General features: G+C 36.0%; 1 long non-coding RNA gene across 2 annotated transcripts in view; it reads left to right on the top strand.

Moving 5' to 3' along the window:
* The window catches only part of LOC102554147 (uncharacterized), a 38,711-nt gene extending 13,167 nt beyond the window's left edge, over positions 1 to 25,544 (top strand). The window contains exons 2-4 of one of the 2 annotated variants that reach the window (XR_015671188.1): positions 21,835 to 21,973; positions 23,849 to 23,923; positions 25,323 to 25,544. This is a non-coding gene — a long non-coding RNA (uncharacterized LOC102554147). The remainder of the gene's footprint in view (positions 1 to 21,834; positions 21,974 to 23,848; positions 23,924 to 25,322) is intronic. The other variant, XR_015671189.1, reaches the window with a different exon arrangement.
* The last annotated feature ends 788 nt before the right edge of the window (positions 25,545 to 26,332 follow it).

Raw genomic sequence — 26,332 nt, forward strand, 5'->3', positions numbered from 1 at the left:
ACATTCTCTCCTAAAACAAGGTTATTATCTTCTTCTCACCACCCCTTTGTACTTTCTCCAAAACTGACCATATAATCAGCCATAAAATAGGCCTCAACAGATACAGAAAGATAGAAATAATACCAAGAATCCTATTAGACCACCACGAGTTAAGCTGGTCTTCAATAGCAATATGAAAAGAACGCCCACATATACATGGAAGTTGAACAATGCTCTACTCAATGATAACCTGGTCAAGGAAGAAACAAAGAAATTAAAGACTTCTTAGAATATAATGAAAATGAAGGTATAACATACCCAAATATATGGGACACAATGAAAGCTGTGATAAGATGAAATCTCATAGCTCTGAGTGCCTGCAGAAAGAAACAGGAGAGAGCATATATCAGAAGCTTGACAGCATACATAAAAGCTATAGAACAAAAAGTAGCAAATGCATCCAGGAGGAGTGGAAGGCAGGCAAAAATCAAACTCAGAGCTGAAATCAACCAAGTAGAAACAAAAAGGGCTATACAAAGAATTAACAGAAAAAAAACTGGTTCTTCGAAAAAATCAACAAGATAGATAAACCCTTATCCAGACTAACCAGAGGACACAGAGTGTGTATCCAAATTAACAAAATCAGAAATGAAAAGGAGACATAACAGAATCGCAGGAAATTCAAAAAATCATCTGACCCTACTACAAAAGCCTATATTCAATAAATCTTGAAAATCTGGAGGAAAAGAACAATTTCCTAGACAAATACGAGGTACCGAAGTTAAATCAGGAACAGATAAACAATTTAAAAAACCTCTTAATTCCTAAAGAAATAGAAGCAGTCATTAAAAGTCTCCCCAACAAAAAGAGCCCAGGTCCAGATAGGTTCAACACAGAATTCTATCAGACCTTCATAGAAGACCATACCAATACTGTCCAAAATATTGCACAAAATTGAAACAAATGGAGCGCTACCAAATTTCTTCTATGAAGTCACAATTACTCTTATACCTAAACTACACAAAGACCCAACAAAGAACTGGAACTGCAGATGGATTTCCTTTATGAATATCGATGCAAAATGCTCAATAAAATTCTTGAAAACTGAATCCAAGAGCACATCAAAACAATCATCCACCATGATCAAGTAGGCTTCATCCCAGGTATGCAAGGATGGTTTAATATATGGAAAACCATCAAAGTAATCCACTATATAAACAAACTGAAAGATTAAAACCACATGATCATTTCGTTAGATGCTGTGAAAGCATTTGATAAAATTCAATACCCCTTCATGATAAAAGTCCTAGAAAAAACAGGAATTCAAGGCCCAAACTTAAACATAGTAAAAGTCATATACAGCAAACCAGTATCTAATATTAAACTAAATAGACAGAAACTTGAATCAATATCACTAAAATCAGGGACTAGACAAGGCTGCCCACTCTCTCCCTACTTACTCAATGTTGTTCTCGAAGTCCTAGCCAGAACAATCAGACAACAAAAGAAGATCAAAGGGATACAGATTGGAAAGGAAGAAATCAAAATATAACTATTTGCAGATGATAAGATAGTATATTTAAGTGATCCAAAAAGTTCCAACAGAGAACTACTAAACCTGATACACACCTTCAGCAAAGTGGATGGGTACAAAATTAATTCTAATAAATCAGAAACCTTCCTCTACACAAAAGAGAAACAAGCTGAAAAAGAAATTAGGGAAAAGATGCACTACACAACAGTCCCAAATAATATAAAATACCTTGGTGTGAGTTTAATCAAGCAAATGAAAAATCTGTGTAGTAAGAACTTCAATCCTCTAAAGAAAGAAATTGAAGATCTCAGAAGATGGAAAGATGTCCCATGCTAATGGATTGGCAGGATTAATATAGTAACAATGGCCATTTTACCAAAAGCAATCTACAGATTCAATCCAATCCCCATCAAAATACCAATCCAATTCTTCAGAGAGTTAGATAGAACAATTTGCAAATTCATCTGTAATAAGAAAAAGAAAAACCAGGATAACTAAAACTATCCTCAACAATAAAAGTACTTCCAGGGGAATAACTTTCCCTGAACTCAAGCAGTATTACAGAGCAATAGTGATAAAAACTGCATGGTATTGGTACAGAGACAGACAGAGAGATAGACCAGTGGAATAGAATTGAAGACCCAGAAATGAACCCACACACCTATGGTCACTTTATTTTTGACAAAGCGGCCAAAGCCATCCAATGGTAATAAGATAGCATTTTCAGCAAATGGTGCTGGTTCAAATAGCGGTTAGCATGTAGAAGAATGCAGATCAATCCATTCTTATCATCCTGTAAAAGCTTAAGTCGAAGTGGACCAAGGACCTCTATATCAAACCAGATACACTCAAACTAATAGAAGAAAAAGTGGGGAAGAATCTTGAACACATGGGCACTGGAGAAAATTTCCTGAACAAATCACCAATGGCTTATGCTCTAAGCTCAAGAATCAACAAATCGGATCTATAAAACTGCAAAGTTCTGTAAGGCAAAGGACACTGTTAGGACAAAACAGCAACCAACAGATTGGGGAAAGATCTTTACCAATCCTCTAACTTATATCCAAAATATACAAAGAACTCAAGAAGTTAGACTGCGGGGAGACATTTTTAAATTATGGGGTTCAGAGTTAAAGAATTCACAGGTGAGGAATCCCGAATGGCTGAGAAACAGCTAAGGAAATGTTCAACATCTTTAGTCATAAGGGAAATGCAAATCAAAAAACCCTGAAATTTCACCTCACACCAGTCAGAATGGCTAAGATCAAAACTTCTGGCAACAGCAGATGCTGGCGAGGATGTGGAGAAAGAGGAACACTCCTCCATTGTTAGTGGGATTGTAGACTGTTGAAACCATTCTCAAAATCAATCTGGACATTCATCAGAAGATTGGATATTGAACTTCCTGAGGACCCAGATATACCTCTCTAGGGTATATACCCAAAAGATGCCCCAACATATAACAAAGACACATGCTCTACTATGTTGATAGTATCCGTATTAATAATAGCCAGAAGCTAGAAAGAACCCAGGTGCCCTTCAACAGAGGAATGGATACAGAAAACATGGTACATCTACACAGTGGAATATTACTCAGCTATCAAAAACAATTACATTATGAAATTCATAGGCAAACGAATAGAACTGGAAAATATCCTGAGTGAGGAGTGAGGTAACCCAATCATAGAAAAACACACATGGTATGCACTCATTGATAAGTGCATATTAACCCAAATGCTGGAAATACCCTTGATGCACAGAACACATGAAACTCAAGAATGATGACCAAAATGCAATGCTTCACTCCTTCTTTAAAAGGGGAACAAAAATATCCATGGGCGGGGATAGGGAGGCAAAGTTTAGAACAGAGACTGAAGTAACACCCATTCAGAGCCTCCCTCACATGTGGCCCATACATATACAGCCACCAAACTAGATAAGATGGATATAACAAAGAAGTGTATACTGACAGGAACCGGGTGTAGATCTCTCCTGAGAGACACAGTCAGAATATTCCAAATACATAGGTGAATGCCATAAGCAAACCACGGAAATGAGAACAGGACCCCCATTGAAGTAATCAGAGTAAGGACTGAAAGGGCTTGAAGGGACTTGAGACCCCATATGAACAACAATGCCAACCAACCAGAGCTTCCAGGGACTAAGCCACTACCCAAAGACTATACATGGACTGACCCTGTGCTCCAACCACATAGGTAGCAATGAATAGACTAGTATGGGCACCAATGGAAGGGGAAGCCCTTGGTCCTGCCATTGATGGGGATTGTTTGGGGGAGGGCATTAATGGGGGGAGGATGGGGAGGAGAACATCCATGTACAAGGGGAGTGGTAGGGGTTGGGGGATGTTTGCTTGGAAACCAGGAAAGGGAATAACAGTTGAAATGTAAATAAGAAATACCCAGTTTAATAAAGATGAAGAAAAAATTGGGAATGTATTAACTTAATAAAACTAACATTTAATGAATTAAAAGATATAAATTATCTGAGGTCTATAGGTAATATTTCTCAACTTTGCTCTAATTGTGTACTAGATGTTCTCACCAAAGTATTTAAAAATTCGACTTATGAATTTATTTTCCTCATTAATATAAAAAATTCATAAAACTGTTTCTAGGTTGACAGATTTTTGTTGAACTCAAATAGTGTTTTTATTCCATGATTATTCATATATGACTCAAGAATAAACTATTTCATTGCCACTATTAGGTACAACTTGTGATTTTGCATTGACTCTTTTTGAAAAAGTCATAATACTAAGTACATTGAATATGTACAGCAAAATATTCTCTTAAATAACATATATATATATATATATATATATATATATTAACTCTATAGTTCCATATTATCATTATGTTCAATGAAATAAGGAAGCTGTGAATTAGTGTGGCTACTTTGAATTGAAGTAGGAGGAAATGATTTTGGTGTTCTCACATCAGATTAATATTTCCTGTAGTGTATAAAACCCCACCAAACCAATGCTCTTCTACTTAGCAGTAATAAGGACACAAGCAGGAAATGGACATACAGTTTGTTTAGAATAATGATTTACTTACAAAATGTCCATTGCAATACGAACTGCATGTAAAGAGTGAATTGTTTGATTCTTTGTTCTCTGTTATGTTGATTTTATAACTGCCTGGTTTATGAAAACTGAATCTCCCAATTCAACTAAAATAATTGTTAATATCAAGTGTCATGAAATATTCCAGAATAACTATAAATCCATAGCTAATGTGAATTATACTTTTAAAGATGGGCAATAATCTAAACCGTTGGGAAATTCAACTATACTTTCAGAATCCTAAAAAATACAACCAGTATTAAATTCAAAATTCAGATAAAGATTCACAAGAGATGAAAATTTAAAACTAGTTATCTTCTAAGACCAGAAAATCTATGTGCAATAATTCAGACATAATTACTTATATCATCACCTCCTATTTACATCAATAAAGAGCAATGGAGAGGTATGCGACCATGTTCACTTATTTTATTCAGTTCAAATTGAATCTTCAGGCATAGAAATAACTTGGCATCATACATTATTTTAAAAAGCGGTAAGTTTGAATGTTAACATAATCAATAAATAAAAAAGGAAACAAAAAAGAAATGGAGCTTTGAAGAGGTCTCAGTGACTAAGATTACTGTTCTTCCAGAAGACCTAAGTCTAAATCCCAGCACCCATGTCAGGTACCTTACAAGCACAGGGAAACTCAGTGCAGAGGATCCAAGTATGTAGACAAATATGATTTAAAGCAAATTAAATAAATCTTAAAAAGTAAGCACAAAAATTCCAGGGATATATTTGAAGGAGTCGTTTACAATGACAAGATTGTAATTTTAGGATCAGATACTCTTGCTTGCATCCATGACCAAGACCTTTGGAGGCAGAGGTAAGAAGCCTCAGAATCAAGGACACAGACTTCAGGTTTAGGCAAGTGAAAACCCAGTTCATTTATTTCAGGAACTGGGCAAGCCTTTATACCTTCCAGCCAGGCACCATTGGCCCATGGTTATTGTTCTGGGCATGTTCTCCGTCATCATTCTTTGCAAGGAGTCAGGCAAGCTTTAGGGGTTAGGGTTAGCAGCACATGGTCGACCCTTGTGAACTGCAGGTCACGGTTTTCTGACTCATTCCTCCTACAAACAAATTATTTTCACTGCTATTGAATAATGCTCCTTTGATAAATCATTAAAATCCTGTCAGGCTTCAGCTCTCATTTGAGCTGTAAATGTTAGATAAATCAGATATTGAGTTGAAATAATTTTAAAGTACTGTGAAATTTAATTATATCTCATATTACCATTAGAGATTAATTATAATGAATGAGTTTATAACTTTAATGATATCCATTTAATGAATGCTAAGAATGATGTGTCTAATAGGCTATTCTGATACTTAAAGTGCAATCTTCAATGAACCAAAATAAACCTTCGGTTGCAGTTTGTTTCACTTATTCAGATTTTATTCACCAATCGTTTCTTAATTTTAGTTTCAGTAACAATAAAAATAAGATCATAAAATCATGTATAATACCTTTTTCATTTTATTTTGCTTTCAGATAACTATTGAAACCTTGTGATGGGTGAATTGTTTTATTAGTATAGATTTTCATCAATATACTATAAATAGCCTATTCAAATTTACAACAAATGTTTACATCATCATATGTGTATGTGTGTGTGTGTATGTGTGTGTGTAATTCAATATATATTACTAAGTAGTCTTTATAAAATGTCCAAAGAATGAGGTGCTCATATGGAGTACTTAATTTCATAAAACAAAATTCTAGCCATCATCTTTTCTGGATAACTGTGGCAAAGATGAAGAGGTTTTCCCAGAATGATATTTACAGTGTTAATCTTATAGCAAATTTCCCTTTCAAGTGTGGGATAATAAACTTATTCCTACGTGAGGTTAAATTTTTACTTAATGCAATATTGTTAGGTATCATTGAGGACATGATCAATGTAATAAATTTCAAATTGAAAAATATTTGTACATGTTTACCATTTTAAGAGTGTAAAAGAAAATATATTACTGCTTTCACATATAAGAGAACAAAACCACATTATCTTTACTTGAAACTCCAAATATTTAAAACACATCTATTCAAAAATGAAAAAAATGCATGATTTACAAATTTTAAGCTTCATTTATCACTTTAATGCTTTGAAGAATTTCCTTATCTATTATGTAAGCACAATTACACATTTGAATTGCTGGAAGTTAAAGCTAAAGTTAAAACTCTGATTAAAATTTGATGTTCATTAACTTAATAATAAAAGTTTTATCAATTTTGTTAATTTAAGCTGGAAACTTAATGCTTTGAGGTATTTTGTCTGACAAGTTTTAAACCCCTCTTTGAAATAAGCAGTAATAATACTTCTAAAATATTGGAATTTTAAGATTAGTCAAAAAACAAAATCAAATCTCTCTGAATAGTTTTTCATTGTTACACTAATGAGTTCGTCATCTCAGTAGAGCCTACAATCATCTGATTGTAAAGTCTCAGATGAAGAATTACCCAGACCTAATGTCTCCATGGCCATATTTCAGGGGTGTTGTTTTTATTATTATTAACTGACATAGAAGGGACAAACTGACTGTGTGCAATACCATCTCTAGCTGGATGGTCTTAAATTACATAAGAACATTTGCTAAACATGGAGTAGTGAGGGAACAAATGTAAGACAGACAACAACCTGCTTTCTGCACTACAGATTTCTGATTCAAGTTCTTACTTTTACTTACTTCAGTGGCCTATGGTGATTTGGAAATAAAAGTCATGCCAGCCCCCTTTCCCCTAAGCTGCTTTTAGTCAGAGGGGTTTGATCACAGCAATATAAAGAAAACTATAAAAAATATTTACTGTATTACTAATAGTTCAGCATCTAGATACTTCCAATAAAAAGCCCATTTTACTGATATATAACTGAACTTTGGTGACTGGGGGAATATTAAACATGAAAATTACTCAGAGCTTTAAGTTTATATTTTTTTCCTTTAAAGAAAAAGTTTTCATCTATTTCAAATGGCTCTAGTCCAAATCTCAATTGTCCTAATTATAGGATCTTAAAATACCTGTAATATTAGACATCTTTAGAGTTCCCTGCTTAGAAGTAAAAAAGAGTACTTCAATGACATAGACAATGTAATAGAATATGTACTAATTGCTACAACAATGGCAGAAGGAGCCACTAACTGAGGAATATAGTGAAATATTCCTATATGCTTATGTTTTTGAACACTTGGTCCCCAGCTTGACATGCTATTTGTGACAGCTATATAGCGTTTATAAAGTACACCCATGCTGGGGGAAGTAGATCACTGTGGCCGAGTGTTGAAGTTTTATATCCTGACCCCATTTCTGACTCATCCTCTGCTTGCTCACTGCAGATGCCATCAGACCAAACAGCCTCTCTCTCCTCCCATGTCTACATCTCTATGGTAGAAAATATAACCTGGTTCTCTAAACAATAATAAACCTTTCCCTTCCCTAAATTGGTTCTTGTCAAGTATATTGTCAGGTCAATGAGAAAATTCATAGAGAAAATAGTATCTCGACACTGAAAATAGCAAGAGAGCACATTCCCCTAAAGCATCCAAGAAAACTGTCTTGTCAAGACATGCATCTGGGTCAGTATTTTGTATTTTGCATTTCTAACCTCCTAAATTAGAAATCAGCACATATGTGTTTCCAGATGTAAATTTTATATTAGTTAATAAATAATAGAAACTTAATAGAAAATTAAATAAAAATAAATTCAGCATTTGCATTTATACTGAAAGACTTCAAAAGGGAACACTATTAATTGCATTTTGCCCTCTTCAAGGACACAATTGGTAGGCTGGCATACAAGCTTAAAGTACACAGAATAGGCATTCAGGAATGTTTTAAAATGGGTATCAGTTGTCTACAAGATACATTTATCCTTACTTAGAGGTATTTCCAGTGTTTTATTTTTGAGAATTGGCTGACAAAAGTAGAGCTATCTGGTCAATATAGGATAATCTTCTTTGTTTAATGCTATAAGCTGGTACACTTTATTCCATTAAGGATGTCTATTCAAAGGAAAATGAAGATTAGTATTTGAACAATAGAGAATTATAACCTAGCCAAAACAAATATATTTAAGGACAATTAAATGATTTTTAGTGCAAGAAAAGAATTCAGTAGTGAATTTAGTAGTGGAGAATAGCATTATCATCATCATCATCATCATCATCATCATCATCATCATCATCATCAATTAGCTTAATTCTAGATGGAATTTGAGGGGTGAAGATATAGCTACCTAAGGAGAAGGAAATGAAGTCAGTCTTTCAGAAGCAATGTTAAAAATGTGTGTGTGTGTTTACATGAATCCCCTGATATGGCAGCGGATGATAGGGTCACCGGGGCCTAATTACTACCAGCCTACTTTTAGGTCCAATGAGATACTGTACTGTCTCTAGAGAATAAGATAGAATTACAGAGTATGATTCTCGGCCTGTTACTCTGTTTTCTTGGTGAATGCTTGTATGTATATCCAGAAGCACATCTGTGCATACGCATATGCTGTACACATACATATATTCAAGCACACATATACACACAAATGAAATGAAAACAATCTTAAGATTGGATATAATTTGGATTCCCAATCTTCTTTCTAATTAATGAGATCCCTCAAGCGGGATATCATGCTGATGAGGATGTGAAACAATTGGTACACGTCTCCGTTTCTGGTGGGACTGCAAACTTGTACAACCACGATGGAAATCAATATGCCTGTTGCTCAGAAAATTGGGAAATGATGTATCTCAAAACCACCCCTGGGATTATACCCAAAGCCACTCCGTCGTACCATAGGACACTTCCTTAACTGTGTTCACAGCAGCTTTATCCGTACTAGGCGTAAGCAGGAAACAACATAGATTTCCCTCAACTGAAGAATGAATGAAGAAAATGTGACACAGACAACCGAGCATCACTCATCTGTTAAAAAAAAATGACATCGTGAAATTTGCAGGCAAAAGAATGGAACTGCAAAATGTCATTCAGCATGAGTGAACTCAGATACAGAAGACAAATATACTTGCTTATAATTGGTTATTAGCTATTAAATAAAGGATTATCAAGCTACAATCCATAGACGCAAAGAAGTTAGGCAAAGAGGAGGACTCTATAGTGGGCGGGACAGGACAGATGAATCTCCATGGAAAGAGAAATCCAAATAGATTTTGTGGGGAGACTAGGGGAATGTAGGAAAATATGTGGGAAGAATGGGAGGGAGAAAAGATGGAGTGGGAGCCTGAAGACCAATATACTTGGAAGTGGGAGGCATTTGACAAGAACACTGGATGTCTAGTGCAGTAAAACATTCCTGGGATCTATTAGGGTGACCCTGCTGAGAATGTTTCCTGATGCATGATATGGAGTCTGAACTGGCTATATTTTCCACCCAGGCAAGGCTTCAAGTGCTGCGTCTAGGTTACATTTAGTTGAGTTATTGGCCTGGGAGATCCTGTGGAAATCCGGAAACAACCTGGGCTGATGCTGGGGCAGATTATTCCTTTCTGAAAACTGATAGCAGGGCCCCTGTTACAGAGGACAACAGCCACACACCTCATTGACGATAAAGAAATTGAGCTCATCCTTGCATGGAGCCTTCATCCTTATGTTCTAGTCACTTTGGTTCAAGAAGTTACTCTAAAGTCTGGACACCAATGCAGCCACAATTACCTCTTTCTATAGTCTGCCCAGCCTGGGAGATTTGCAAGTGCAGTACAGGAGCAGAATTTGAAGTCAACCAATGGATGGTTTAACTTGAGGCTCGTGCCATCAGAGGGAGTCCGTGTCTAGAAACTGGAGACTGGGTAGCTCAGAGACTTAAGGTAGAACGAACATTAAGAAAAAACAGTGTGTTTGTGTGTGTGTGTGTGTGTGTGTGTGTGTGTGTGTGTGTGTGTGTGTGTGTGTAAGAGAGAGAGAGAGAGAGACAGACAGAGAGAGAGAGAGACAGAGAGAGAGAATATAAATGATTCATACTATACACATATCAGGAGGCGCCATCTAGCAGCAGATGGGAGCTGGTGCAAAGACCCACAGCCAGACATTTTGTAGAGAGTAGGTCTAACTCGGAGGTCTTCATGGGGTCCTGTCTCTGAGAGCTCGTAGACTCCCATGGAAAATTTGGATGAAAGATTGTAGGAGTGAGAGAGTTTAGAAGACACCAGGAGAACATGGCTCACTGAATCAACTGAGCAGGGATGCTATGGGCTTGTGCAGAAAGAAGTGGCAATCACAGAGCCATCATGGGGCTGCAAATGTTATGGCTATTAGTTCGTGTTCTTGTGGGATCCACAACAGTGGGAGAAACTATGACTCTGACTCTTTTGCTCCCCTTAGAAGATCTTTCTTCCTATTGAGTTGCATTGTCCAGCCTTACTATGAGAGCTCTTATCTTGCCTTATTGTATATTGTTTTGTGATGCTTGGTTGCTGTCCTTGGAGGCCCATTCTTTTCTGAACAGGGGAAGAGATGAGGGAAAAGATACCTGAAGGGAATGAAGGGAGAGGAAACTGGAGTCAGGATGTTTTTCCATTAGAGAAGATGCTATTTTAGATTAAAATGTAAAAAAAAAAATGTAAAACAAAAACAAATTAAAATGGAAAATTCATTTACCTTCAAATGAAACAAATATTTGATAATTATGGTAGGCATAAAGGATGTTTGCATAATCATAACTACTTAAAACCCAGATGCTTCACAATATACCTAAATTATTCCCATTCTATTATCCAGCCCTGAGTATAAGGATCTCAGGACATAAACTAAATTATCTGCAGCTGCAACAAAACACATGCAGTTTCTTTCAAAGTCTTTAGTTAGAATGTCACATTCTTCTAGAAAGAAAGATCTAATGCTGTGTCACTCAAGGTAGTTTGTCTTGTCTCATCTGAATCTGGATGTGAGCATTTCTTATCACCCATCTTCTCTTTCTGAGGCAGTCCTGTCATTACTAGCCAATGTCCTTGGTGTCCTTGGAGATGAGGAAAATGAAATACAATTAAACAAAATACAAGTTTCACATTAGTTAACTGCTGACTAATGTCATAGAGGTTGGTAATAGATCAGATAAAAATCACTGACTAAACGATCATGTTTAGTGACCCTGAACACCAGGGTCCATGTTCAATACTTTTAAAAATATAATTATGGAAAATTTCAATCTCAGCTGGCTAAACCATAGCTACTGGAAATGGAGAAAGTCATGAAGCCAGCACAGTTGCTCACTAGAGTTCCAACAAGGCTGAGCAGAATGCGTGACTGCTGTCAGTCTCTCTTTCACTTTTAGGTTTTGGTGTCTACATGTTGGATTCTTGGGGACTTTCTGCATTGTGGTTAATTTTATGTCTTTTCCCCAGAAAATTGTGTTCAAACTTACTATCTCTCCTGCTTTTAGAGAAATAACTGTATCTAGCCACTATTTGGAAGACTTTCTTATGTCCTGGAGATTGTGCTAAACTCGGATTAGAAAAAGCTAGGCCTTTCTAAGTGAGGCCATGACTCCAGAAACCTTCTTGCGGTATCTGTGAATAAGCAAACTCAAATAGAGTAATTGGTAAGGGTAAACAAAGACAATTAACTAACTCCAACTGCCCAGGAAAGTTATGTACAGATTTAGGCAACTTGTAACAATATGCTTAGAGTTCACTGAAACTGTAGTTTAAAGAGAGAGGTTGTACAAAGTCCAACATCTGGAGGGATAGAACTCGACACTACTTTGTAGTGTAGATGATGAAACAACATTGTAAAAGGGATTGGGTATTAGTATTTGAGATTTTATAAAAATAATGGTTCAGATCTTTCTGTTTGTCTGGAGTGCTTTAAAAAGGGCAAATACTGCCAGCCTAGGAGCAGCCTGTCATATAATAAATATATTTGCATTGAAGGAGACATTCTTTAGATTTCTTGAATTGGAGTTATGGAGCTAATAATAAAAGTTAAATCTTCTCTATTTGTGCTTTCTAAATGTGACTGAACTTGTTACTCCATACGTGTAATGAATATCAAACACATGTCAAAAGACAAAATTATATTATCTGTACTTCTTAAGTAATCATTAGTCTGTCTTTGTTCTGTGAAAACAGTATAAATAAAAAAGTAATTTGATTGGTAGTCACTCACAGCTGCAAAATTCCCCAGGAAAAAAAAGCAAAATGTGATAGAACATAAATAATATTTAGGAATATGATTATTTTTATAAGATTAGTAATCATTCTGTCATTTTCATCCTTTACTTGAAGTGACTTTATCACCCATTAATGTTTATTAAGATTAAAACTAGAGCAATATCCTGTTTTCTTATTTTTAACTTTATCCTTTGCTGAGATAATGGGGAGGCAAAGACAAGTCATTCTGAAATGTTTCTGCTTCATGTTCTCAGTAACTTTTTGAGATTATTTCTCTCAGTGTGCACCTATTTTGACCTAGTGGAAAAGCATTACCTCAGTAAAGCAAACAGTGTTCTAACATCGTGTTTCCATTTAGCAACAGAACATGTTGGTCTAAAAGTGGGACAAACAGTTCAGTAAGTCCCTGTTGGTTAATTCAACCATTGCTCTGAAGACTGGCTGTTACATGCATTATGTACAGCGCCTGTGGCAGATGGTCAGCAGAGATGAAACTGTCCCTGTCAGTGAATTTCCATCTTTTCACCCCTATACACAAGGTACAGATGGCAGTGGGAGTGACTTTCACTTCAGCAAGGGCTCTAAGAACAGACCATGGTTGACCTGAGACTTGCTATTAAAGAAATGTCTGTCTTGCTTATAAAAGAGACAAAAGCCCTTCTGTGGGATAATAAACACCCTGAGCAAAGAAAGATGTGTAGTTCAAATCTATGCAGACAAAGACAGGAACTTCATGCACAAGATACACTGAAATCTCTGTTTTCACATGTGGAGAATTCCCACCAGCAAGGGGGAAAGTATTCTACAATGTTTTCCTTCTTAAACTTTACCATAACTAAACTACAACTCTTTTATTAGTAGTAATAATTAGAGGTCACGGAGAATAAAACATAATTTAGTCTGCCAATAATTGTTAAAATTGATCACTATCATTCATACATCTAATACATATCCAGTCACTCCCTGTGACTCTTTCCATCCAACACATCACTGACCATCTGCTTGGCTAGCTTATTCACAGTGGACATAAAGGCTGCTCTGGTTTGCCATGATGGCAGGCTTTCCTTTTGTCTTACACCTGGGCTGCATCACTCATGAATGTCATCTACCTGGACATTCATTTTATAGAACTAAAACTCAAAGCCCTCAAACAGAAATGTACAGCCAATTAACTGGATGCCCTGCTGAAACAGAATGTGTCAGGTTCCATTTGTATCTCAGTGGAAAATTGGGCCACAGATATTTGTGGTTCTGAAGTTGCAGGACAAAGTTGACAATATTGACATGAAAATGATTCCATTAGGTTTGAAAACAGACAAACACAATTCATCAAACATTCTTGATCCTGGGTTGTATTTTGGAGGGGGCTCAAGATGAAAAGCATTCTCCCAAGCAACTCTTGATTCATGAACTAGTGCTTTGATTTTCTGGGAAATTCAAAACAAATCGCTGCACACTGAGCAGTTTTATCAACTGAGTAACATCTTTAACAAGCTATTGGAGTTGGATATTGAACATAGAGAAGCCAATGTTATTGGGGTCTTCTGGGATATTTGCCGGGACAGTAAGGATGCTGGCTTCTTGATGCTTCTGCCATGCCATTTCTGTGCACCTGCTTTCCTGTGTCACTCTTCTATTTTTATCCTAATCAGACAGATGCCATGTGGCATTTGGACCACAAAAAGTTTCACTTATTGTTAAAAATTCATCTCCAGCTATGTTTACCTACTGAACTTCAGAAAGCTCTTACTTCAATATATACATTTTTGAAAGACAGCCTCAGTTAATATTACTGAGATGACACAATCACCAATAAAAGAAAAAAAAACAACAAACAAGAAACAAACAAAAATTACCAGGCATTGAGAGCTATTTCAGCTAACTTTTTAGACAAAGATTAGTATTGCTTAGCCACTCTCTCAAAGGGATTGGGGAATTTATCACAGCATCTGTTTAGGGCAGAAAAAAATAATTCCATCCTAGAAATCAGTGTTGCTGAATACTATGATTAGACTTCCTCTTAGGAAATCTCTACTCTTTTCCACCAGTGTATGGAACTCTTCATAAGTACATGTTGTATTAGTAGTTTTATATATATTCAAAACTGATGGCCATCTTTGTACTAAATTTTACAAAATAATATTTCTATAAAATTCTACCTTTAAAAGTACAGTTAAAGTAAACATAAGATACATACTACCACAAATATTGTTATCCATTTATCTTTGTCATTTTTTAATTTAAAAGAACACAAGAAATTAAATTTCTTTCTTTGCATCTTCATTCTTTTACTACTTTGTCCTGGTCCCTTTCCTTCTTCTTTCTCATTTATTTTCTTTGTGTCTGTGTCTATCTCTGTGTCTGTCTCTGTCACTATCTATCCACTTATCTCTCCATGTTTTATCCAAATCTAAAAATAAATTATAGATTGTTTGTAATAATAAATAAATAAGCACAGAAAATAAAGTACATAAAAATATTCCCTAATAACTAGTACAACTGATAAACACCTTTAGCAAAGTGGTTGGACACAAAATTAACTCAAATAGTAGTCAGTGGCCCTCATATTGCAAGCAATAAATAGGCTGAGAAAGATATTAGGGAAAGAATACTCTTTTCAATATTCAGAAATAATATTAAATATCTTAGTGTAACTCTAGACAATCAAGTAAGAGACCTGTATGAGAAGAATGTCATGTCTTTGAAGAAAATAAAATAGAATTTATCAGAAGTTTGAATGATCTACCATGATCATGGTTCAGCAGGATCAACATAGTAAAAATAGCCATTTTACAAAAAACAATCTACAGATACAATGCAACTCCCATTAAAATACCAACACAATGCATTCAAGACCTTAAAAGTGGAATACTAAACTTCCTTAGAAAACAATCTGAGATAGTTTAAACAATTCTGTGTCATAAGATAACTTCGGGAGGTATTATGATTTCAAGCTTCACTATATAGCAATAGTAATAAAAAAATCACATGGTTTTGGCATAAAAATGTAGTCGAATCCAAAAGCCAAACAAATTCATACACCAGTGTATACTTGATTTTTTCCAAAGAAGACAGAATTATACAATGGAAAAAAATGATAAGAGAAAAGAAAGGCCTCAAGTATCTCGTGGAGCAGAGAGTTCACTGATGTGTACCATGACAAAAGATAAATGTTTTCAGGAAAGTTGACTCTGGCAGGAGGTTCCATGGGGACCAGCCCAGGGCCTAACAGGAAGTGGACTTCACTAAGATAAAGCCAAGAAAATATGGTTGCAAGTATCTCCTAGTATTTGGAGATACCTTTTCAGGAATGGGTAGATGCTTTCCCCACCAAGCAAGAGACAGCCTCGGTAGTTATCAAGAAGATACTGGAAGAAATCTCCCCCCCAACCCTGCTTCAGAGTTCCCAACATAATCAGGTCAGACAATGGCCCCGCTTTCTTTGCCAAGGTAAGCCAGGGTGTGCTCAAGTATTTAGAGATCAATTGGAAATTACATTGCCTCTGCAAACCTCAAAACTCAGAACAGGTAGAGAGAATAAATAGAACTCTAAAAGAGACCCTGACCAAATTGACCATGGAGACTGGCGCAGACTGGGTGGCACTCCTTCCCTCTTGCTCTCTTCGGAGCAAGAAATACTCATCCAAATTCAGCCTTAGCCCCTTTGAGATCTTATATGGGGTACTAGCTCCTTTGATTGTATTAGATGATGTTATTGAATGAACACATCATAGTAATAATGATTTGTATGCCAGGCTAAAAGGCTTACAGATGATACAGAAAGAAGTCTGGTCACAGCTGGCAGCAGCCTATGCCCCAGAGACTCCTAAGACAGCTCATCAGTTCCAGGTCAGAGACTCGGTCTACGTATGACAACACCAGGCCCAGACTCCTGAGCCTTACTGGAAAGGACCGTACCTGGTGCTGCTGACCACCCTGACAGTCGTCAAGTGTCAGCTCTCACCAGCCAACTACTAGCTGTTGGGATTGGGCGGGCTGGGACCTCGAAGGACACTAGGATCTTTACAAAGCTCCCTGAACCTGCAAGTCAGATAAGTGGATACACCAGAGAAGTGACTGGGGGCTTGCTGTAATGCTCACTTAAGGAGTGTTCTTTGGAAACAAGAATTTTATGTTTGCCCTAGGCTCCATCGAGATAGGCCCCTCAAACATAGGTGTGGGGGTAGGCTTGATTTCTATTGCAAATGATGTAACATCCCCTTACTTTGAAGCCACTGCATACGTTAGTACTCCTAACACTTCCTGGGCGAATGCCTCCTGGGTCACAAACTGTATAAGTTTAGAAGTTCTAAAAGGCAATCATGACTTTTGTGTGTTAGTTCATATAGTGCCTAGGTTGTTATGCCATCCCTATGAGGAAGTACTCAACTATTAGGATCCTGTTGCTAGAGACTTAGTAAGACACAAAAGAGAGTTGGGAATTACTCTGGCAATTATCTTAAGGCTGAGTTTAGGTGCTGCAGGGGCAGCTGCAGGGACATCTGCCATTGCCCTGCAACACAAGGCTTATAGAGAATTGAGGGCTGCCATTGACTTAGATATAGAAAAGATAGGAAAGACTTTAACTGACCTCCAAGAATCCCTGACCTCCCTCTAAGATATAGTCCTTCAGAATAAGAGAGGATTGGATTTACTGTTTTTTATTCCTTAAAGAAGGAGGCCTGTGTTGGTTTTATATAGATCACTCAGGAAGAGTTAAAGACAATTTGGCTAAGATTAGAGAAGGATTAGAACAAAGTTTTTTTTTTTTTTTTTTTTTTTTAAGAGAGAGAGAGAGCTCAAGAAAAAAGTTGGTTTGAAACCTGTTCAATTCTTCCCCTTGGTTCACAACTCTGGTTTATTGCTTATTGGTATGGTACTGATAATGATGTTAAAACAGCAATATGGGGGCTGGGGATTTAGCTCAGTGGTAGAGCGCTTACCTAGGAAGCGCAAGGCCCTGGGTTCGGTCCCCAGTTCGGAAAAAAAAAAAAAAGAACCAAAAAACAGCAATATGAGCTCATCAGTAGTGATGAGATTAAGTTATAATTTTGAGATTAAAACTATGACAAAAGAAAAAGGGCAGAATGAAGAAATAAAGTTTCATAGATGTAAGAAACAAAGTTGTAAAAACAAGGTTTTGAGAAATACATCTGGTGGTCAGGATGCCTATGACAAACTTGTGACCTTTCTGAGAGACACATCTAACATCAAGATGGCCAGTGATATGATAAGTTTTGGTGCTCAAGATTCTGACTAAGCTAATTAAGCAATCCCCTAACCCTCCCTGTGGTAAATTCCAAGAACAACTGCAAGATGTCATCCTGACCCTGTCCGACCACCCAGTTCCTCTCCCCCTCCTAAGGGACATGCCAACTTAGCTCTTTCCCAGAGAATCACCAAGGCCAGGTGTAGGGCTGGATGAGGAAGTGACTAATTGAGCCAAGAACAGCCCCTTGAGCAGGCCAGCCAATACCTGACCAGATCCTTTGTCCTGTGTACCACCAATGAGAAAAGGCCAGCTAACCCTGTTGCTGAAGTCTGCCTTCTGTAACAACAACAACAACAAAAAAAAAAAAGTTGTGTGCTTTTTGGGTTTGGGGTTGCCTCTCTCTGCATGGATGAACAATCCCATGTATGTGGATTAAAAACTTTATACCTTCAAAAAAAAGTTCAGCATCCTTAGTCATCAGGGAACTGCAAATCAAAACAAACCTGAGATTCTGACTCCACCTCGCACTAGTTAGAATGGCTAAGATTAATAAAACAAACAAACAAAAAAAAAAAACAAAAAAAAAAAAACAAAAAAACTCAGGTAACAGCAGATGCACTCCTCTACTGTTGGTGGGATTGCAAACTGGTACAATAACTCTGGAAATCAGTCTGGAGCTTCCTCAGAAAATTGGATATTCCACTACCTGAGGATCCAGGTATACCTCTCCTAGGCATATACCCAACATATAACAAGGACACATGCTCCCCTATGTTCATAGCAGCCTAATTTATAATAGCCAGAAGCTGGAAAGAAGCCAGATTTCCTTCAACAGAGGGATGGATTGAGAAAATGTGTCACATCTACACAATGGAGAACTACTCAGCTATCCAAAACAATGACCTCCTGAAATTCAAAGGCAAATGGATTGAACTAGAAATTATCATCCTGAGGTAACCCAATCACAGAAAAACACACATGGTATGCACTCATTGATAAATGGATATTAACCCAAAATCTCAAATTACCCAAGATGCAATCTACAGACAACATGAAGTTCAAGAAGGATGACCAAAATTTAGATGCTTCACTCCTTCGTAAAATGGGAAACAAAAATATCCATAAAGGGATATGGAGGCAAAGTTTAGAGCAGAGACTTAAGGAACTGTCATTCAGATCCTGCCCCACCTGGGAATCCAGCTCATATATAGACAACCACCAAACCTAGATAAAATTGATGGTGCCAAAAAGTATATATTGACAGAAACCTGAGATGCTCAGCCAGGGTGTGACAATTACAGAGCCAAATGCTAGCAGCAAACCAATAAACTGAGAATGGGATCCCTGTAGGAGGAATTAGATAAAGGGTTGAAGAAGCTAAAGGGGCTTGCAACCCTATAAGAACAACAATACCAACCAACCAGAGTTCCCAGGGATTAAACCACTACCCAAAGACTATACATGGACAGACCCATGGCTCCAACTACATATGTAGCAGAAGATAGCCTCTTGGGCACCAATGGAAGGAGAAGTCCCTGGACTGCCAAGGCTGGACCCCCCCCAGTGTAAGGGAATGGGGGGCAGAAAGGGCGGTGGTTGGGCAGGGGGAACACCCTTATAGAAGAAGGAGAGGGTGATGGTATAGGGGACTTAAGGATGGGAAACAGGGAAAGGGAATAACAATTGAAAAGTAAATAAAAATATCAAATAATAAATGTTTTAGTCCCAAAATACTGTTAAAGACTGTAGGAAGATGGAATGATTCAGGATTCTGAAACAGTAATGCTAACCTGGTGCCTTGCCACATGCCAGCACATAGCCTTGCTATCTTACTTCTGTTTTCTGTTAAGCAATTCTAACACTGTAAGTGGTTTGCCATTGCTTATAATGACAGGGGCATTCTTAATTCAGCGCCTTAGACTGCTCGGCCACGTTACCCAGCTAACAGGGGCATTCTTATACATTAGATAATTTTCTTACTATTTCAAGCAGTCAGCACAACTCAGTTTTCAGCCTTGGTCTTGACATTTAGTGCTTTTTGGTTTAATGTTTTTGCATATTCTCTAAAAAATTAATAAACCAAACATCTAGATTTCAGTAGAGTTGAAGGTTCCTCCCGAAATCTGTATAGGCTAACTAACTTTTCCAACTTTTCCTTCCCCTCATCCTTGTCTTCCCTTCCTGCCTTAGAAAGAAGGAAATTACCCTCAAACAGTGAAAGCCAATTTTTTCCCTATTTTCTACAATTAGGATAATTAGCTGTACAATAATTAAAGTCACAAACAGAATTTATCATTGCAGTCCTGTGGCCCCTAGAATCCTGATGACCTCTTGATCCATGATAGAGATTGTTCAGCCATGTGTTTTCACTTTTCCTTTTTAAAGATTTATTTATTCATGTATATGAGTACATATACTGAAATATACCGTTTCTTCAGACTCATCAGAAGATGGCATTGGATCCCATTTCAGATGTTTGTAAGCCACCATGTGGTTGCTAGAAATTGAACTCAGGACTTCTGAAACAGTAGTCAGTGCTTTTAACTGCTGAGCCCTCTCTCCGGCTCACCATCTCTCATCTCTCATCTCTCTCTCTCTCTCTCTCTCTCTATATATATATATATATATATATATATATATATATATATATATAAAGTTAGCTAAAAGATACTGTCTGTATTGTTAATTTCCATTAAAATAAATAAGTGTTTTATTTATCATGTACATTTAGACATCATTTACCTAAAAAAAGAATATAATCAAATTTTCTAAATATTGTATTGTTGGAAATTACAATGGTGATTATAAATTTGCACCTCCCTGACATCTAAAAATGTTATTTGCCAAAACAGGCAATATGATGAAAAATAACAACATTAGAAACGCTCTTCTATCCACATGCAAACATACCCAAAAAGACCCCAAAATGAAATTGGAACCCCTGGTACTTGAATTATAGATAGTTTTTAATCACCATGTAGGTGCTAGGACTTAAACTAAAGCTGTCTGGAAGTGCAACCAAGTACTTTTAAATGCTAAACCATTTCTCAATCTCTATTCTTTTTCTTCCATTTTTTTTTCATTTAGTTTATAGCCACTCACTTATTATGAGATTCCCTCTCTCCCTGTTTACTAAGACAAGGTCTGACTTCATGGTCCTGGAAATCAATATGTAAATCAGGCTGGCTTCTAACTGGTGAGTGGTCCTTCTGCTTCACCTGGTTATGAGGGTAAGCCAACATCGGCCCAGAACTTTTGCATGATTTCTTAAACTGTTATTAATGGAATTCTTAATAAAGCTCAACTGTAAATTTTTTTGTGAAATATCTCCATGTCTAAACAGAAATACAGATTGTTTTTAGAGTAGTTGAAACTTGGAATAAGATTAGTAATACAGTATTGCGGTTTCTCTCTACCTTCTCCAAAAGTAACCCAAGCTAGCCAGAAGAAATGAAAATTTGGGAATATCTGAAGATGTTACTGTCATTGTCTGTTTACTACAAATAATTTCATTTAAAATAAAGTATCATTCCTACCAAACCCCAGAAAAAAAAGAAGAAATGCAGTATTGGAAAAATGTATTCTAGTGGAAGAAGTAATTATAAAAATTATTTTTAAAATTTCCAGATTTGACATAGAAATATAAAAACAAAAATCACAAGACTTGTGAGTTAGAATATGTCTTTTTTTTAGTTTATTTGTTTAATATTTCAGCCAAAAATTTAGAAGAACTGTACAAAACACTAGGTGTTTCTGTATACACAATTCATTTTTTTCCTTTCCATTTTTATATTCATTTATTTATTATTGGATCTTTTATGTATTTACCTTTCAAATATTAAGACATTAAGGGAATGGGTTTTCTTTCTTTCTTTGTTCTTTCCTTTTACATGTGATCTTAAGAGGGTCCTGATGAGTAAACGCGGAGCTCAAGTCTCAGGAAAATCCTGTCACCCATTCTCAGGACCTTTGGGCTGTATAATCTTCATCGTGAGCCACTTTTCTGTTTTCAGTGCACGAATAATGCTTTTTGAAATTTGAGGTAAAATTTTAGCATTTCTTAAACTATGTTCTACTGATCAAAATCGTTTGTATTTGAAGGATAAAGAAATGTAGACATGTGACAACAAAAGTGCTTAATTGCATACCTTGAGTAGAAAATAAATGTGCAATTATATTAATTAAATTATGAATTAAATTATTATTTTTCTGAATATGGATAGGTAAGCATGTAGATATATGTGAGGCATGTTCTTGACTATGCAGGTATGATCTCTTCCAATGAATCTGAAATTATTAAAAAATATTCGTAGAGAAGTTTAAAATTTTTTATTTTAATAGTTTAAGATTTATCTTAAAATCAGGTGTGGAAATAGCAATGATATTCAAAGATGGTGGCCAAAAGCATCTAAACCTATTAGTCCAATAGCAAAGTACAACTGCAGAGCACATTAAAACTTTGCATGATGGCAATAGAAATGGGGGGAAAGATAACATGATCTCATATATTATATAAAGGAGTAAGATTCAGCCAGCCAGGAAGATTTCTTCCAGAAGAAATACCAGTGTCAGTGAAGGAAGCATTACATGGCATTTTCCATTAAAAGTAGAAAATTAAATAAAAATGTGAGCCAAAAATGCTACATCTTTGAGTTCTGTTACTAATAACTCCTGCATTACTAGTGAAATGTTAGTAATCAAATTTTAAACCACATGCTACTCTTACAGGAGTCTGATCATCACTGACTATAAGTTACATCATTAAAGAATCATAATGGGCATTGGTATACTGTCACATGGTGCTATAAGAGGTAGTTAATAAGGCAATTCTAATTCACTTCAAGATCTTAATCAATTTTGCCTAAAAATTAGGAAAATATCCCAAATCTTCATATATGTATTACTCTATGTTGCGCATCTGATAGCATCTTTTTTTCTTTTTTTCTTTTTCTTTTTCTTTCTTTCTTTTTTTTTTTTTGAGAGAACAAGGCATAGCATGCACGGGAGGGAGGGAGGAGGAAGTGGGAAATGGGGGATAGATAATATAGGATAGATACATAGATAGATGGATGATAGAGTATAGATAAAAATAGATATTGATAATGATAGATTAGATACACATTTTCCCGAAAGTTTGGCTTTCTTATTTTCCCTGGAAACATATTAGCATATTTAGCATATTTCTGATGTTTGAGAATTCCTGTGCCCTCTATGTAACACTTCCTTTACTAATTTCAAATATTTCAAGCATGATTTGTATGAGTGTTGAGAAGATTATTAAAAATGATTACAGTAAGCAATGTGCTAAAAGGACACAAGTCTGAAAATAATTCTAGGTAAGCATTTGTCTAAGATAACGTGAACTCTGGCAAATTCACAAGTTCTGATGGCTCACATGATACTTATCATGTGTTATCATAGGATATATCATTTCTCCCAAGATAATAATGGTGACTGTCAATACTAAGTACATTTGGCACAAATACAGATTAGAATTAAGATTCTGGGAGTATTCAAAGTAGTTTGATTTTAGCAAATTATACAACTACTCATTGGTATAATGACTACTAGCAAAACATATTATGAATCTGAATCCAAGACATATAATTTTGTGTGTTATAAAAGACGTAGTCATTTGCCATGGTTGTAACAATAAAGCAAGGAATATGTAAATCTTAGCATTCTATACGTAGAAGGAACAGGAATTTATGGAATGCAGTTGATGATCGGGCAAAGAACAGACTCAAGCGAAATTTATGTATTAGGCCCTGATATGAACATTAGTGAAGGATGGAGAAAAAAACATGGAGATACACTTTCTCACCTTTATATGCCTCAGAAAAACAAAAGGTATTTATACCACAGAACACTAATTCAGTGGAATGATTTTTGTGTTTGTTTTTGTATTTTTTTTCAGTTCTCACCATGAACTCAATATGCTGTTACCAGTACAACATTCAACATTTCATTCATGTTCTAAGTTAACTGAAAGGTAAAACCAGGGATGCTTCATGGAATCAACACATACACTGATAGTTACCAAAAGCACACAACTAGAGGGTGTGGACCACAAATCTCATCATCTCTTCAATTCCTAAGAATGGCCAGACCTAGATAGCCTCTTCTAGGATATATAGGGATAGGCTTCTCATTACAATTTGTCTGGAATCTGGTTGTCAAGAAGAGAAAAGAAAGAACTACAGTCATTTAGTGTTATGCTTTGTATAGACTGACTCACAGGGACTCTTGTGTGTATATATGTAGATACATATATACCTCTATATGCCATTACATATACATGTACTTGTGTGTTTATATACATACAAATCCACTCTACATATGAAAGTGGTTATACACATACATATGTAAATTATATGCATGTATTTTCATATACATGCCTGTATAGGGATATAGCATATGATGTGAATACATATGCACATTTATGCAAATAACATATATGCCTGTCTCTTTTCCCAGCAGAAACATGAGAGGAGCCTTTATATAAATGATTTTCAATAGACCAGTGGTTGTCTATATTATATTTTTGAAAGTGTATTCTCCTAGGATCAGAATACTAACCCTGAAATACCCTACATAAACTGCTTGATTATCTTACTGAATAATACATATGGAGAATATCAAATACAGGTCTTTTATTCAGCATAATAACAATATAATAATTAATAATCACATTTCTTATTTACTTTTTGCTAACACAACATTTTAATAAAATTGTAACAGCTCTATAGTACAGTCTTCATCAGAAAGAATCCATAAATCCAAATGATTTAAGTTTCTCATTCATTTCTGTACTCTCCCTTAAATAGGCTCAAGTACTATTTCCTAGAAGCCTTGAATTCAAAGTTTTCTGTTGTATAGATTTTAGTAACCTTTAATAACCACAAGGACCAGAATTTTCATTTGAAATAATAATTCCCCACCATGTCACAGTAGACCTCTTTGGGGGAATTAGCATCCCTGGGCACTGTGCTTCCCTCTATACCAGAAAAGTACACAGAGATAAGGAGTGGTTTTATTTAGTGAAATATCAAGAATTAGAAGAGTGCTTATCAACAACATTCTCTACCCTGCAACTCGTTTACCTTCTTATGACGAAGATTCCAACTTTTAGAATGAATTCAATGAATTAATCCATGGATATTCAAAGGCTGAAGTCTGAAAAGGTTTCTCATGCAAATTTAAAACATCAATATAATTCAATTTTGCTTATAATGAATTATTCTAAAGTAAATGAAAAGCGAAACTTTTTCAAAATCAATTTAGCTAGCTAATCAACTAGAATCTCTTTTGAAGAGTAACGGTGCCTGCACAGTTGAAATGTTTGATCATTTTTTCTGTTGTGAACAAATATTTCTTTCCTTTTTCCTCAGGCAGTCATCTAAAACAAACATCACTTTCAAAGTATAAGTTCGTTTGCAATACATCAAAATAAATATGCTTATGTGAAATTCTGCATTTGGTACATAAACAAGAAGAAGAAAATTCCAAGTACATTATTCTGAAATATGAGACACTGGCATTATTAATTCTATGCCATACTGTGACCAATTATAATACTTCAGCATGAACAATAAAGGACGTAATATACACTTTCAAGTATGAGTAAAAATGAGCACCTTTTGATTTAAACAAACCTTAGCACAATGTGTTTAATTGGTATGTTTTAAACAGAATGTTGCAAATGTTCAGAATACCATGTGGTTAGTTCATTACCACAGGTCTGTGGTTCTTAATTATCCATATGAAGGCCAAATGAATCAGTAGGCAAATGGGGGCAATTATCACATTTACAGAAGAACATGGCTCTCTGGATGGAGGTTTTTGCAAGCCTCATTTGCTGTTACAAAGTCGGCAGTAGAGCATTTCAATACAAATGAGAATTGAATGGTGCAATATCAGCCAAATGCCATCAGCTTGGGGGGTGGATGGAGACAATATGGTGCAGAGTCATGTAATCTCTGTGAAGTTTCCTTTGACAGATTTCTATTTATATAAAGCACAGAATTGGACATAAAAATAAAATAATTTTATCTCAGAAAGCTTTCTACAGGGAACAGAAACTCTTGGTGCCATACATCCCATGTAGATTCATCATGTCATTGGAATACAGGGCAGGAAGGAAGGAGGGCTGAGGAGTGGTGCCAGCTGTAAATTGCTCTCTTTCTTGCCTGGCTATGGGTAATATATAGATACTAGGAAGATTGCTCTGTCGGAGCAGCTATAAAACTGTGGTCCACATGTCCCAAATACCCAGCAGAATAAACTATCTGCAAATTGGAAAATGTGCACATGGTAAGAAATAAAAGAGCAACATATAGCCTTTTCTAGTTATAATTATGTTTTTCTATTAATCAAGAGTAGTGATTTTTTGAGCAGCAGT

The sequence above is a fragment of the Rattus norvegicus genome, chromosome 2 (genome assembly GCF_021556685.1).
Source record: "Rattus norvegicus strain SHRSP/BbbUtx chromosome 2, alternate assembly SHRSP_T2T, whole genome shotgun sequence".
In the NCBI taxonomy this organism is placed as follows: Eukaryota; Metazoa; Chordata; class Mammalia; order Rodentia; family Muridae; genus Rattus; species Rattus norvegicus.